This window comes from Puma concolor, chromosome B1, assembly GCF_028749965.1.
Source record: "Puma concolor isolate L17-30 chromosome B1, mPumCon1.1.hap2, whole genome shotgun sequence".
Lineage (NCBI taxonomy): Eukaryota > Metazoa > Chordata > Mammalia > Carnivora > Felidae > Puma > Puma concolor.
Window position 1 is genome coordinate 29,964,930 of NC_141670.1, and position 17,512 is coordinate 29,982,441.

At 40.2% G+C, this 17,512-nt stretch overlaps 1 protein-coding gene and 1 pseudogene across 6 annotated transcripts in view; both read left to right on the forward strand.

Annotated features, from left to right (window-relative positions):
- Positions 1-17,512, forward strand: part of NRG1 (neuregulin 1) — a 1,130,312-nt gene that overhangs the window by 359,500 nt on the left and 753,300 nt on the right. The gene's annotated exons all lie outside the window — the stretch shown is intronic.
- LOC147581534 (RNA-binding protein EWS pseudogene) lies at positions 7,574-14,712 on the forward strand (annotated as a pseudogene).

Consider the following 17,512-nt stretch of genomic DNA (forward strand, 5'->3'; position numbering starts at 1 on the left):
CCCCCAGTTGTGCCATTTTAATAGGTGAGTTGTCTGGGGAATTCAGTTTAGAATGATATCCAAAGACAAGTTTGACCTCACCAGTAATGGGTAGAAAATTTTTAGAGGAAACTGAGATGTTTCAAACTTACATATTCTCTTTCCTGAACATACCATTTGGCCGGCTGTGATGTTACCTGACAAGGGAGCAGTAGGTGCCATATGGAACCCCAGACTTCTGGCATGGACAGTGGGAGATATCAGACTGGGATCTGTCTGACTTCAAAACCTACATGCCACTAGACCAAAGCTCATCATGGTGAGTCATAGAAGAAAAAAGGCTGAAAGGCAGAGAAGTCTATTCAGCAGGGTAGAATGTGATACACAGTATCTGTGAGAATGGACGACAGATGGCAATAAGGATTCTATATCATGGAAGTCTAGAAAGATACAAGAAGATGCCCTGATAGGCAGAGATGAAGTAGATGTATTTGGAGATAAAGGCAAATCAACGTTGTCAGAGTGCTTTATTATAAAGAAGACGGACTCTAAAATAGGACTAAGGGTCCATGGAGAGACTTTATTTAGTCTTAGCTGAGTGATTTTCAAGGGCATTGCTGGACCCCAGTACTTTGCATGACCAGATTTATAATAATCACAGAAATAGTGCTATAGAGATGGTTTTTTTCCTCCTAAAACTATGAAGTGTGTACTTATAGTCTTTTCATTCAACAGATGAAGAAACTGAGCCCCATGGAAGTTGTTACTTGTCTAGAGTCATACAGAGTGTGCAGAGGGATGCCTGGGTGGCTTAGTCGGTTAAGTGCCTGACTTTGACTCAGGTCATGATCTCACAGTTCGTGACTTCGAGCCCCATATCAGGCTCTCTGCTGATAGCGCAGAGTCTGGAGCCTGCTTTGGATTCTGTCTCTCTCTCTCGTTCTTTCAAAAATAAGTAAACATTAAAAAAATTTTAAAAAACACAGTAGGGGAGAAAGATTTTCTTTTCCTGTGCTTTCTGTAATTTACATACATCTTATTATTTAGGAATTTAGAGAGACCACAAAGACTCATTGAGCCTCATCATCTTTCCTAGACCTACTTTTGACTCCTGAAGCAATAATCCAGCAAAGGCATTAAATTAAAGGTATATTTACCATTGTCCTTAAAACTATCTGTAGAAAAACACATGAGAATTTCTACTTCAAGGGACCTACATGAAGACCTTTAATAGCCCCAATTTAAGAAGAGACACTCTAGCATACTAGGCTGGTCTGTAGCTTTGTCCCATTAGTTGAAATTGTACTTACATGTGTTTGAGGTATTTTTCCTATTATCCATTATTATAGTTTCCCCACTACAATTCATTGCCCAGTGTTTCTTAAGGGAGTTGCATAATACATTTCAATTTTAGAAGCCATTCTGAACTTCATTTTCCCACTGAGTATATCTGGCCCATTCTGGATCTAGTGAGAATAACCTATGTATATTACACTGAAGTAACATAGATGGGCTATCATTAGTAGAAGGAGGATGAGTAAGTGTTGATATTGAAGAAGACTCATGAAATATGTGAACACAGTCACAGTCCATACCCAATTCTCAGTGGTTGTTTTTATAGACCATGAAATCACAGCTAAAGTCAACTGTGGTTCTGCCCTAATGGAGAGGAACAGTGGCACAAATAACCCTAAACCATACAGAATTCAAATGCATTTATATTTAGCTTTTGAATGCTTTCTATGATAATTTTCACAGCACATTGTCCTTCTAATTATGTTTTGTTTTGGGTACTACTGAAATTAGCTTATATTTAGTGATTATGTGCTTTCTGATTGGATTAGAGAGGAGCCCCAGGAGTGTGTTAGAAAACCCAGCTGTGTATGATCCTCAATACTTTACACAAAGGTAGTCCAAACACTTAAAAGGCTTATAGAAATGGAAGCGATCTGACTAGTAGGCAGATAGCTCTAGGATCTCAGTTGCATGAAATTTTTTCTTCTTTCTTTCTTTTCTTTTTTTTTTCTTGGAGGGATGGAAAGTAACTCAAAGGGAAAGGAGAAATCTAAGTACATTAGCCCTAGGCCTTGGGTAGTAAGGAGTGCTTAGATCTAGGTAGCCTCAAGATAGTGGCGGCAAAAGCTACCTGAGCAGTCAGGCATGAAAGTAAGGCAGTGGGTCAAGATGGATTAGCAAGGAAAAAGACCTTGGTAAGTAATTTCCATAGATCTAAGCAGGGGCCTTTCTTAAAGGCTTCATATACAATCAGACATAGTAAGACCAAAGCCTGACAGAAGACACTAAAGAAGAAAATGGCCAGCCACTTATTTGATTGAAGAGAATGCCAAGAGCACCTGAGTACCATCTTTAAGACACTTGATTAAAATAAGGCCTTACACCCTCCCAGAAAAGATCACAGTGAGGAAAATGTTGGAGAACAACAGAATTGTTTGTACAGCAGGCATTGGGGCCACCACCTGGAGGCACAGCTTTCAGTTTAAATTCTTTCCAGTGCTGTGAACAAGACTGGGTCTAATCCCTGGGTTCTTCGAAATCCGTTTGAAAACACTGGCCAGAAGAGAGGGACTTCCCTCCCTTTTGTTGGTTTTCTCTAGTACTACTAGGAATTTTCCAATTTTTCCACAAATGGTTAAGAAAAAATAAAAAGGAAATAAAATAAGAGAGGAAAAAATAGGTTTGTATGTCAAATATAAGATAACTCTGGTTTAGGTTTCCAGGAGCTGACACTGATGAAATCTTACCGGCTGTCAGGAGCGCTGGGTTGAGAAGGGTTCAGCAGCTGAGAATGCCATAATTGATTTGGCAAATGTCTTCTCCACTGAAGATAGGGGAGTGGTGACAAATTGGCTTCATGTTAGCCCCTCTTTACTTTTTTCCTGAAGAGCCAATATGAATTAAGTATCACTTTATTATGCAATTATTATTAGAATATAAGCTCCTCAAGAGCAGAAACTGTCTGACTTGTTCCATGGCATCTAGAACAGGGCATGAAATATGGTAGGTGGTCAGCAAGGATTTGCCTGACTTCTTGCCCTTATTTAATAGATCCTGTCTCTGAAGTGGCAGGTATATTGTATTGTACCAGTGGAAGTGGTTTTCTGGGTCTGCTAAACCCAGAAAGGATCAGCATTCTATTTTTTTCTATCTGTAAAGCAACATCAAATTGGGCACTGTTTCTTTTTCTTTTCTTTTCTTTTCTTTTCTTTTCTTTTCTTTTCTTTTCTTTTCTTTTCTTTTCTTTTCTTTTCTTTTTCCTTCCTTCCTTCCTTCCTTCCTTCCTTCCTTCCTTCCTTCCTCCCTCCCTCCCTCCCTCCCTCCCTCCCTCCCTCCCTCCCTCCCTTCCTCCCTTCCTTCCTTGGATATGCCTCTTCTGCAGCCAGCTGGCATAAATGTGGTAATTGACACAATGAGAGAGCCTTTTATGCCAACCAGGGAAGCGATATTACCCATGATAGGCCTATGCTGTGACTGTATCTTTCCCATCAGTACAGTAGAGGGGTGACCTCCATTCCTCTTTCACTCTCCCCATATTTGAGTCTTCTCTCCCCACTCTTCCTTTCTCAACCATGTTATTGCCTCCTCACTCACATCACCAGTGAGTCTGTTGAAGCCTTCTATAATTCCCATGTAGGAAGGATTTCCCATGTTGTCTATTTACCCCATGTGGCATTCCTTCCATCTGTTTACTTTTGATTTGTTTTTTCTGTAACTCGGCTTTTCTTTTTTTTTTTTTTAAATTTTTTTTTTCAACGTTTATTTATTTTTGGGACAGAGAGAGACAGAGCATGAGCGGGCGAGGGGCAGAGAGAGAGGGAGACACAGAATCGGAAACAGGCTCCAGGCTCTGAGCCATCAACCCAGAGCCCGACGCAGGGCTCGAACTCACGGACCGTGAGATCGTGACCTGGTTGAAGTCGGACGCTTAACCGACTGCGCCACCCAGGCGCCCCTGTAACTCGGCTTTTCTACAAAGCATGAAAGTGCTGTTGAGCTTCTTCTTAAAGCTATGATATTTCTTATTATGTTGTAGGATAGCCTCAGGAAACATTAAATTCTAAGAATTTAATACCAGTATTATATTGGGATCATTTTTAAAGCAGTGAAAGCCTTTCTATTCCTGTTGTTTCATTTTTCAGAGGAATTCAGAGCTCTTTATTGAAGTAAGGCATTTCATAACCACGTCACGATACTTTGAGGAAGAAGTCAACTGATTGAGCATCAGCCATTCCTGGAATGTTTGATGCTAGTCATCTCAACAGGGCTCTGTCTGATGTACATTCCACCTGAGCACATTTTACCAACTATTGCCTTTCCTGTTTTCTGCTCTGATTGGTTCTAGACAGGAAGGATAGAAGCTCATTTTATAAGATGCACAAATCCCTAACCACTACATGTGCTTTTCCTCATATACCTATGAATCCATTCTGATTTTTTTTCTCTCTCTCTCCTTTGATACCAAGGAAAGCCTAGTTTTCTTTCTTCTGTCTTAAGATCCTTGTTTTAAAAAAAGTTTTTTTACATTTATTTATTTTTGAGAGACAGAGACAGAGGGTGAACAGGGGAGGGGCAGAGAGAGAAGGAGACACAGAATCCAAAGCAGGCTCCAGGCTCTGAGCTGTCAGCACAAAGCCCGATGTGGGGCTTGAATCCATGAACTGTGAGATCATGACCTGAGCCAAAGATGGATGCTTAACTGACTGAGCCACCCAGGCACCCCATTAAGATCCTCATTTTAGAAAAAGTCAGTAAAGCAGCCAAAAACACCCTCTCAAGAATTGGGATGTCTCTCTTATTTCTGACAGTTTTTAAGGGGTGTGTGTGTGTGTGTGTGTGTGTGTGTGTGTGTGTGTGTGTGTCTGTCTGTCTGTCTGTCTGTCTGAGGCAGGTGGTGGGGATGGTGTGTTTGACGAGGATCAATCAGGCAAAGCACTCCTAGCATTATTCATATTTTCTTTTTTGTAAAACTGAGGCAGGGGTAGATGAACTGGTATTGTCTATACCTAGTGAGTCTCTGATGCACTGATTTGTTTACCCTAATTGAACATACGTAAAATAACTGACAAATAAATACAAATACATGACAAATACATAATAAAGCATACATAAAATAATTGACAAACAGATAAAGGCGATTTCATTTTGGGGCTAATAATGGTATGCTATGAATGGCTGTCAAGGGTATCTTTTAAACTTCCATTGTATTACTGCCCTGGCTATAAAAAAAAAAAAAAAAAAAAAGAAAAAGAAAAAAAGATGACCTATCTGACCTATTTGCTGGTGAAAAAATTCATTCATCCTCCACAAGTGTTCTGGAAACATCAACTTCTCAATAAATTCAGATATAGCAATTGACCATTTTCAGGATATGATGGAAAAAGGCTAAAAGCCAGTTTTGCCAAAAGCTAGTTACTCAAATGTTTCCAAGTCTCATTCTCCATTCCATTTCCACACACCCTGTAGACATAGCTACCCTCTCCTTATCTGGGCTACACTTAAATTGTTAATAATGCCTATTTACCTGGCTGTCTTGTCAAAGATAAGGGCAAGTGAGAGGAGGAGTTGTGTGAGTAGCCTTGACAAGGTGATGATGCCTAGGGAAAGTTCTCAGTCCCTACAGTAGGTAGCAGTATTGGGCTAGAGTGTGGGACATGAGCTTCTAGCAGCAATTCAGCTTCAATTTCTTTGCTCTGCTTCAGACCACTCACCTGACTTGTTACTTCCCACTGCTTTGAGGGCTCCTGACCTGTAGATCTGCTGTCCTGCCTGGCCACTCCATGTGAATGATGGATACAGTTGACTACCCATTGCTTTTCCTAAATGCAGGGAACCCAGATGTGGACCACATGAAAACTTAGGGAACATTCCAGGCTGTAGCATCCTCTTGAGCCTTAGTCTAATATTAATACCAAACAACATGAAGACAGCTTAGGAAATCTTTAGGCTAGTCATGTATATGTTTTTTCCTTATCTCTAAATTCCCCTGGCATTGTAAGCTCTTTTTGGTTAGCAGACTTCAATTTTCATTTCCTTTATGTCTGCCACCCTACACTCATCCTCCGCTTCTGACTTAGCTCTGTGTCTTTTGGATTGTTAATGAATCCTCTGTATTCTCAACAGTTCATTGCATTTGAAACGTAGGTCTCCTTTATGGACACTGGTTCCATGCAGCCCAATTTCCTTTCTCCCAGCACACATACACACACATGCATGACTGGAGGATGAAGGTGGCCAGTAACGGGTGATTAGCCTGGCAGTTTCCTCCTTTGCCACTAGAATGTTCAGGATATTTGCCAGACTATGCCCATGTTCACCCCCAAATTGTTCTCTTTGATGGATCTTACCATTGCACTCCATACAATTTATCCCTCCTCATAACTCACATTTAGGGCCCTAGAAAGGCCCTTAAAGGACACCCATAAGTGGATTAGGTCCTTAGTCTTACCTGACTCCTTGAAATGCTTTTGTGTGGTTTCCTCATTTGCTTGGAATGACCCATTTAACAACCTAACTTTACAATTCCTTGATCTCAGCTCTTCCAGAGACATTTGTCTCCCTATGTCCACAGGAATCTCCTTTTTAGGTGCGTCTGTTCTCTCCCAACAAGAGTCTCTCACATCCCATCTTTCCTCTCAAGCATACCTGTTCTTTGACCCCTTTTGTACTCCCCAATCTTGAGTCTTTTATTCTCTACCAGGTTTCAAGCCCCTTTAGGCTTCCTTTTCAGGACCTCCCGGTCACTGTCTTGAATTTCTCGTTCACTAGCTGACTTATCTTTCAACTCATTCTCTTTACAGACCTACCCCCTAATCCTAGGTCACTTCTTTTATTGACCTTTGCTACTCCTAGAACCAGTCAGAACTGATGTAATGAAGGACAGCACCGGAATAAATTATTTATGCTGATAGTGTGCACCTAACATCTCATCCTGGTATGGTTTGACAGGTCCTGGAAGTCCATGCTGACCATATAGCTTATGCTGTGCCTCAGAGCCCAAACTAGCAGCACTGAAAGTGACAGAGTCCCCTATTTGGAGAGGGAGATGGATTAAGCTATTGTAAAAGTTTCTGTTGACATGTGCACATACATAATAGATAATTTTATAGGAATGAGAAAATGTGATTATATCTTATGTACAAATTGGTGTGGAGAAATTTAGCATAGTTTCTAGTTTTCCTTTCGGTTTAGTTTCCTCTTTTCTTCTCATTGCCTATACATCAAAATCAGCCTCAACTTATAAACATATACCCAGAAAAACTGTCAATAACCTAGATAGAATATGTCTGGGTTTTTTCTTCCAAAGCTCATATACTGAAAGATATATACAAATTCAGGGGCGCCTGGGTGGCGCAGTCGGTTAAGCGTCCGACTTCAGCCAGGTCACGATCTCGCGGTCCGTGAGTTCGAGCCCCGCGTCAGGCTCTGGGCTGATGGCTCAGAGCCTGGAGCCTGTTTCCGATTCTGTGTCTCCCTCTCTCTCTGCCCCTCCCCCATTCATGCTCTGTCTCTCTCTGTCCCAAAAATAAATAAATGTTGAAAAAAAAAATTAAAAAAAAAAAACAAAAAAAAAACAAATTCATATATATATATATATATATATACACACATTCATATTCATATACACACATATACATACATATATACACATACATGCATACTATAGATACATAGGATTTTTGGTACTCCTTTTACAAGGTGAGATCATAATATACACATTTTGTGTTCTTTTCTCATTACATCTTATCTGGCAGAAATCACTCCAAATCAATTAGACCAGTCATTTTTTTACACTGCATTATTAACTTTGTTACCTTATATAAACTACCAAACATTTATTGAGTACCTATCATGTGCATACAAAAGCCTGAAATTTCTTCAGATTTTAGAATCGGAAAGGGAATTTATGGCGCCCGGGTGGCTCAGTCGGTTAAGCGTCCAACTTCAACTCAGGTAATGATCTCGCGGTCCGTGAATTAGAGCCCTGCGTTGGGCTCTGGGCTGATGGCTCAGAGCCTGGAGCCTGCTTCCAATTCTGTGTCTCCCTTTCTCTCTGCCCTTCCCCTGTTCGTGCTCTGTCTCTCTCTGTCTCAAAAATAAATAAACGTTAAAAAAAAATTTAAAAACTCATAGTTCAGGGGCACCTGGGCAGCTCAGTCGGTTGAGCGCCTGATTCGGCTCAGGTCATGATCTCGCAGTCTGTGAGTTCAAGCCCTGCGTTGGGCTCTGTGCTGACATTTCAGAGCCTGGAGCCTCCTTCAGATTCTGTGTCTCCTCTCTCTGCCCCCACCCCTCCGCTCTCTGTCTCTGTCTTTCTGTCTCTGTCTCTCTCAAAAATAAATAAAAATTAAAAATAAAAAAGAAAACAACTCATAGTTCAGCCATCCTACAGAACATATGAGAAAACTAAGGCTCCGTAAACATCCATGATTTGTTCAATGTCTTGCGGGCAACTAGTGCTCAGATCAGAACCTAGCTCTAGTACCTCCCAAGAACAGTGCTATCTGAATCATACTATACAGAATCCCATAAATTTGTATTAGAAGCCATTCTGACAATACTTACAACTTAATGTGATTGTTTGGTACAGCAGAAGATATGTTTTCAGGCCTGAGGTAGGGAGGAAATAGGGGAGAGCAAGAATTTGGGAAAATTCCTATTCGTGTTTGGTGGCTGTGTGGATAGACCAAACTGTTTTTATTGACCCAAACTAATCAACCAGTGGAGGCTTAAGAATGCCAGCATTTGAAGGGGCATCGGTAAAATAAATTTGTGTTGAAGAACTATGTAAGATGTCTTGTGAAAGGAATTCACTCCCCATCTTAAGAGAGCTCTTTTCACAGAGGAAGCCTTAGGTAGACTGTGGTTGTAGATCCTCCCTGGGCTTTAAAGCACATCTGGAAAGGCTCAGCTTTCAAATTAGAACTCCTTTCACAGTGCTGGAAAAATTTGTCTTGAGTGTTAGAAAACTGTTTCCCAAGATGATAAAACCTGTGGCAAAATATGAGAACTTTCATGTGTAGAGGAAAAAACCCCACACTTTTTTACATCACATTTCTTAATGGGGCATATATGGATCTATTAATAAAGAGTTATCCACTGCCAGATTTTTCTGCCCTTGGTGAATTTCCATTGTCCCCAAAGTACCCTGCGTACCAGTCTGTTCAGTCATCAAATAATTTAGGGGCATGCCAACATTATGCTAGGTACTGAATAAAGGGAGAGTACAGTTGCCCGAGCCTCCCATATCCAAGTGGGAAATGTACTACTGAATATCCTGCGTGCCTGTCCCTGCAGAGAATTCAGTGTGGACTTTATGACCTTCACTGACAAAATAGCGAGAAATGAACAAATGTTCCTTCAAGGCAGCTAATTCCTTGGTTATTATGAAGCTGATTGGATCTTTTGTATGCATTCCAAAGACTCCAAAAAGAGCCCTTGAAGGTGTAATTCTACCAGAAGAGGTTTGCTGCAGACCCCTTGAGACACTCTACAGCAGGGGCCCTCCAGCTGTACGGGATGTGCTTTCACATTGTAGGGCACCTGACAGTTGAGTAGAAAATTGCTTTTGGTACTGGGTTTTCTGTGATCATTCAGAAACAGTGCTAGGTTCCAGGCTGCATTGTCTGTATCATCTTTTTCTTGAAGTGCTCTGCATCTTTATGCATCTAATTCTAATAGGATTTGTTTTTCATACGTACCATGTCTCAGATTTTCTACTAGGTAGTACACATTTTTCTGATGCAGTCGCCTTGCCAGTCATATTATCCTCACTTCAGAAAGGAGGTTAAGAGAGTTGAGGTAGTTCCCACAATGTCACAGAACTGGAAGAGGCAGAGCAGGAATGAATCTCAGATCTCTGTGTCTTGAAAGTCTGGATTGAGATCCCTGGGTATCCAATACCCCTCTCAACCCCCAACTCTGGATCAAAAGAGAATCAGGAGGCAGAGACTAAGTTGAGGCATGAGCATATTCTGATGGGCCAGTGGTAAACGTAGAGCCTAATTTTCTAAAGCTGAATATTAAATGTCTACAGCATGTACTTGATGTTAGCATGAATTTATTTCCCAGAGTTGGGATTTTCAGTGATTGCCATTCCCACACCAGTACTGTGAGGAACAGTGGGAAAGGAGAACAGGTTGACTTTTCAGAGAATGAGACAGTTTTTTTAAAAAAAGAAGGCAGAAAGAGGAACTATATAATTCCCAGTCCTGACAGAAAATATCTCTAGGGTAATTACGGCTGGTCCAATGTTTGTTTCTCTGGGTAATCAGATATCCCAGCTTTCAGTGAGTGTGTCTTTCTCTTTGTCTCTTTAGTTAACTATTTCTAAGTATAGGTGGACTGTACGAGATAAAGTAGCCTAAATTCACACCAGATGACAAAATGTCTCTCATGAGACTGTATGCCATAATATAAATATTGTTAGTTACACTTAAACTTAGCCATTCTGTGGCTTTTATATTTGTTTAATATTCATTTTGCACAAAGTCTCCTCTGCAATAGATTCCTGGATGATTGGTATTAACATGTCAGTATTTATTCATTAAAGGAGAGCAACCTCAAGAAGACTAAGTGACCCTTGAGAGCTTTCCCGTTGACTCTGACAGAGCTAGGAATTCAGTGGCTATGAGGTGACACACTGAATGTGATGTTTGTCATAATTTCTCATGTGTTATATCAATACACTCATTAGCTGAGGATGTCAGCATTAACTGAGTAGGTATCCTGATCAATGTTTGCCCATTCTCTGGATAATTACCACTGTTTGGTAAAAGAGGAGGAGTTTTGAGTTGACCTCCCTGGTAACAAAATCAAGCATTTGGTTAAAGCTAACCTGACACAGTTAATGCCTGAGTAATTCCTCAGCCCCTTACTCTCTACCCTTAATCCAGCCTGGGTCATCTTTCATCTTTGTAGGTTTCTTAGCTATTTTGTATTAGCAAGATATCATGATGAACTAATTCCATATATTAACCATGTGCTCTGACAAGAGTTGAGTGACTAAGAGGCCCAAGAACAGGCCCTCAGTAGCATTATCCTCTCTTGACAGGCCATATGTGGGTGTTACTGGGAGACTAAATGAGCTTATTATATATTTTAGAAAGAAATATCAAAGAATTTAAAAATTCTCCAGTCCATCCAGCAGCAAACCTTTTGTTTTCCAACTTTAATTGTATTATAATGGTAAAAAAAAAAGCTAATTGTTACTCCATATCAACTGTTTTTACGTGGTGGGATTGGGGGAATCAGTGGGTGAGGATCTGGCATGGGAGTATCTGTGTTTGCCTGCGTGTGTGTGCGCGTTACTTGTGGCTGTTAATTATCTCAGAAAGGCAAATGTTCAAGTGAAGAGAAACAGACAACGGTTCACAGTGATTATGAAGCTGTGTTTGTACCACTGCCAACTCTTGGGGAAAATTTCATATCTGTTGGTAGAGAAAAAATACTGGAAACCTACAAATGAAATCCTGAAAACTGTAAAGATGTATATCTCTTGGTAATTCAAACTAGGGACAAATATTATTTATGAAGATGAAATGTTTGTGTTTCTATGCTACAGTATTTAGTAGTAATAATTATTCACATACAGTGTTTATATTAATCCTGACCATGCTAATTCAGAGTATGCGCTTTTATTTACCTTTGTTTGTGAAGCCAGTTCATTAGGCAAATGATCAATGTAATTCGCTTACTGTCATTCAGAGAACTAGCAATTTTCAAACATTTTAGATGCATCTGTATACAGTGTTATTTTAATTTTATATAAAATATTCTTCTTTACTTGGATGTTACCATATTAACTTCACACCCAATGTGTTTATACTGAAATCTTCACTTTCTAGGATAAACCATTGTCTCCCGCTGACTCTCTTGGTTTTGTCGACAAAACTATTCCCCTCATCTTGGAACCTCAAAGTCTTCCTTAAGGACTCTCCTTCCTTAAAGATTCCTCTCGTGTTGTGCATATTTATTCTTTTGGAATAAATTCAGGAAATTCTGTCTTGCTAGTACATTTTGCAATTATCTTTTTAGCTTTATTTCTAGCACCTCCATTGCAGACCTCTCCTAATCCATTGAACTTATTTTACATCTCTCTGCCTACCATTTTTCTTCCTCCAATCCATCCTACACATCAAAGTTCCTCCACTTTTTGGTATCTGCAAACCACATAATAGACATCCAGGATATAGGCAGACCAATTACAGGTAAAGTTTTAAAATACTGTCATAATTTTTAAACAATAGTAAATACTTTAAAAGTGATGATAATAGCTGTTTTGAATAATTAATTCATCATAATAATTCAGCAGTGGGAATGAAAAAAAGCAACAATTATATTAATGAGAGGGGGGAGAGTATCTTTCCTCCAAAATGAGGATACAGATAACCAGCTGTAACAGATTGCATATAGAGTCTATTTCTTCATTTATTCTTTATTTCTGCTGAATTAGAAAGATCTTACTTAAAAGTCATTGTGGGAACAAGAAGGAAGGAGAGAAAATGACATCCACAGATTACAGTACCTATAGCCAAGCTGCAGCCCAGCAGGGCCAGTACTTATGCTACCCAGCCCACTCAAGAATATGCACAGACCATACAGGCATATGGGCAGCAAAATTGTGGAACCTATGGACAGCCCACTGATGTCAGCTCTACCCAGCCTCAGACGACTGCGACCTATGGGCAGATTATCTGTGCAACTTCTTATGGGCAGCCTAGTGTTGGTTATACTACTCCAAGATTTGATCTTGGAAGCATCAGTGGAGGTGGGCGGGAAGGAGTCTGTGGTGGAATGGGTGCTAGAGAGCAAGGTGGCTTCAGTAAGCCTGGTGGACTCATGGACAAAGGACCAGATCTTGATCTAGGCCCAATTGTAGATCCAGATAAAGACTCTGACAGCATTGCAATTTATATGCGAGGCTTAAATGACAGTGTGACCCTAGGTGATCTGGCAGACTTCTTAAACAGTGTAGAGTTGTTAAGATGAAGAAGATAATCAGACAACCCATGATCCCTATCTTCTTAGACAAGGAAACAGGGAAGCCCAAAGGCAGTGCTGCAGTGCCCTACGAAGACCTGCCAACTATCAAGGCTGCCTTGGAGTGGTTTGTTGGGGAAAAGGTTTAAGGGAGCAAACTTGAGGTTCCTCTTGCTCTGAGGAAGCTTCTGGTGAATAGCATGCGGGGTGGTATGACTCCCTGTGAGGGTAGATGGATGCCACTGCCACTCCCTGGAGGTCCAGAAGGCCCCAGAGGTTGCATAGGCCATGGAGGAGACAGAGATGGATTCCTCAGAAGAGGGTCCCAAGATTCCCAAGGGAATCCATCTGGAGGAGGACACATCCACCACCAAGCTAGACCCTGGCAGTGCCCCAATCTGGGGTGTGAAAAACAGAACTTCACCCAGAGAACAGAATACAACCAGTGTAAGGCCTCAAAGCCCAAAGGCTTCCTTCCACCATCCTTTCCACCCCTGGGTATTGACCTTGGCAGGGGTGGCCCCAGTGGCATGTGGGGAAGAAGAGGTGTTCGCATGGACCACCGTGGTCCTGGTGGAATGTTCAGAGGTGGCCCTGGTGAAGACAGAGGTGGCTTCCGTTGTGGTTGGGGCATGGACTGAGGTGGCTTTGGTGGAGGAAAATTAGGTGGCCCTAGTGACCCCCTGGACCTTTGATAGAACAGATGGGAGGCAGAAGAAGTGGATATGGAGGATGTGGAAAAATGGATAAAGGCAAGCACTGTTGAGCATGCAGAGACTGGCCCTAATAGACACAGAGACCCCCATGAAGCTGCATTGAATGCCAGAATTTTTTTTTTTATTTTAAAATTTATTCTGAGGGAGAGCATGTGAGCATGAGTGAGGGAGGGGCTGAGAGAGAAGGAGTAAATCCTCACCAGGCTGGGCACTGTCAACACAAGCCCAATGTAGGGCGCGATCTCATGAACTGCAAGATCTTGCAAGATCACTGCAAGATCATGACCTGAGCTTAAATCAAGCGTCAGATGCTTAACTGACTGAGCCCTCCAGGTGCCCCTACCAGATTTAGTTTTAAACCAGAAAATGTTTTAAATTTATAAATCCATGTTCACAGTGTTGACCACAACATTATGATTATTCCTTGTCTGCACTTGAGTATTTTTCAGCATTTGTGAAGAAACCTTAGAACAAGTTAAATGTTAAAAAAAAAAAAAAAAGTCATTGTGAAGAGCAGCAAATATTTGGTGGTCTTTTGACTGGTTCTGGTTTGTCTAATCGTACAAGGATTCAGAAATTAGGGAGAGGGTTTTTGCTGACAGACATCCAGTGCCTTATCAGGAACTGTTTAGGCTGAGGGCATGCTCTTCTGAAAAGTGGCTGGTATGTTGAATTCATCAACACAGAAGATAACCGGCCAGTGGATTTCTAATGAATTTTTGATTGGATTTGTTTGTGATAATTATTTCTTCATATTCATTTTTGGCATTCAGATGTGTTAAATATGGTCCATAACAGCACTGATTTCTTTCTTCAATAAGTTTGGAATATCTTTAAATAGTAAGATAGAAACTCTGGTCAACTAATCTATATCAAAATTCAGTCTTTTTAGAAACTTTTCCCCTCTTCCTAAATGTTTAAACTTAAATGCTGTCTATGAAATGATAGATTCAGGATCCTCCAGATATTGAATATACAACTGAGATATTCCACTGGAAATTAAAGAAATCTTTTTGCTGGATTTTTTTCTTCACTTACTGTTTCATTTAACGACCTTTACTCTTGACAGCCAGAGTTCTTGAGTATGAAGAAACAGAATCTTCTGTTCTCAACCCATTTTCTTGCACAGCATGCTAGAAATTCTTGCCTACAATCTGATGATATTCATCGTTTTTTTAATTTCTTTCAAGCTTTAAGTCAAGTTCAGGAGGCACATTTACCTTGACAACTGTGAACAAAGCAGCGTTGGTTTGCCCCTAGGTGCAGTTTCGGTCATTCATGTGACGCTATCTTTCTTTGTTGTGCATATTGATTGCACTCAGTCAATAGCAATCCCAATGCACCCTTCATGTACACCAAGACTTACAGAATTATTAGCAAATAAGAAATCTCTTCCCCTCTGGCATTCGTTTTTAGTGATAAATAATTGTCAATCATTTCTCCTTGTACACATATGATCTACTTTACACTGTGGATGTCTCTGATTTCGTACAAGTCTGAAGAGAAGTATCTGCTGATAAAAGCCTAACAGCAAATAGTAAATGTTCTTTCACATTGTACACCACTGACATTATCCATCTTCTAACAGTTTCATAAATAATTTCACAGTTAGTTTATTCTGCTTTTTTCCATAAGGTGACTGTCACTGAACTTATTTGCAACTTTGAGTGATACCTTACTGGTTTTGGTTTCTTCTCTGCCTTAAGTGGGGGAACTCGTCAATATTTTACCTAGCAGCTTTTGTTTTGACTTGTTTCGGAAAAACTTGATAGATATACCTGAATTCTGCCTTGAAAATGACAAGAAAGCTTCAGTGGCTTCATACCACTATTTGACAACCTTTTGCAACAGACAACTCACTGAGGACCAGCAATGAAAAATGGTCAGTCCACGAAGTGCAGTCTTGAGATGTTCATCATTCTACATCCTGTCTGCAGGTTTCCTTTTGCACTGCTCATGAAATTTACGCATTTGTAGAGAACTTTGTTCTGCACAGATTCACTATGTACTTTCTCTATAAAAACTTCTTCACTACCTTGGCGAGTTTAGGTCATAGTATATCATTTATAATGCTGTTTTCATATTTCACTACTTTAATGAGTCCAAATAATTAATTTTGAACCACTAGTTCATTTTGTGTATTGACACGATTAAATGCAATAAAGCAGTTATAAGAAAAAAGACGTAGTCATCAGATGTAGACACTCATAAGCAAATTATGTGAGTCATCGGAGATGAATTGCACTTTGTTTGCCAAAGGTTACCTAAGACCACCAATCTTACATATTCCATGTATGTGAGATATTTTAAAGGTAAGTGCTATGAAGAATCATGATATATTTTTATGAGAATCATAACTCATATAACTCAGTGTTAGACTATTGGCAACAACTAGTTGTTCACAAGTCCCACATAGAAAAATGATGCCTTGTCCCTTGGCTCATATTATTTTATCAAATTACCATCCTTAAACCCCAAAAACCAACAACACAAAAAGACCTTTCAGTGGCTCTGGTAGCCTATGTGATAAAATCAGAACTCCTTAGCCTGACACTCTCAAGGTCCCCCTAACGGGGGGCTCCCTCTCCTCTGCCCAGATTTCTTTTTTATCCCTGCAGATTCACCCAGGATGTCTGCTAAAACCCCCTTAACTTTTTGATTGTTAAAGAAGGTTCAGAATCTCTCTGAATGCCAGAACTTGTCGCACAAATGGACCAGAAATCTCGGCTTTTATCTTTACAGTTCAGTTCAAGTTCTCACATGTGAATGGAAGTGGGGATAATGGAGGCGAGGCAAATTTAAACCACGTTTTCAAATCATGTCTCCAGTATTTGTTTTGTGAACCATTCTTTCAAACCAGTTTTTACTCATTGCTTCTCCAAGTATGCCATTTGCTTTCTTTTTATTTATTTATTTTTAATTTTTTTAATGTTTATGTGTGTTTGAGGGAGAACAAGAGAGACAGTGCATGAGCGGGGGAGGGGCAGAGAGAGATGGAGACAGAATCTGAAGTAGGCTCCAGGCTCTGAGTTGTCAGCACAGAGCCAACGTGGGGCTCAAACTCACCAGCCATGGGATCATGACCTCAGCTGAAATTGGACACCCCACCGACTGAGCCACCCAGATGCCTCTGCCATTTGTTTTCTTATTGCAACTTATATTTATATCATTCTAATCATCACAAAAGCTTTGTCTTGTCTCCTATTGATTTTCTCACCTCCTAAGATAAAATCTTATTTATCTACCTTGTCTGAATTGTCTTCTTCTCTCTATAATTTCTGTTGAAATTACTTTCATTATAATTTTTTAGTCAGTACGTTGCTTTGAGTCAGTGGGTTGCTCTGAAAAATATGCTTAAATTGTATATAAGCCTTCAATTTGAATGGCTGTACGTTGCCCCAAACTAGATTACAAGTGCCCCGAGAGCAACTTTGCCTTACATGTCTATACATCTATTCCAGGGTTTGGGTACAGTGTGATTCACAAATACTGTATTTGAGTTAACCTGCTTCCCAAGATTGTATCACACATATAAACTAGATGTAAGAATTTAAGAAAAACATACCTCTTCAATAAAGCGTTCTAAAACTTTTCATTCAATCTTTGTAGCTTCCTCATCACCTGGTTTTATCAGCAGTATTTAAATTTATGTGTTTACTTAACAAATGCTAATATAGCATACCCAGTGTCAGTCTTCTATGCACTTCACTAATGTTATCTCATTTAATTTTCAAGACACCAGCCTGCAGTAGATCCCCTACTGTTATCCCTATTTTACATAGTAGGAAGCTGATTTACTGAAAAGTAGCTTGCCTATGGTC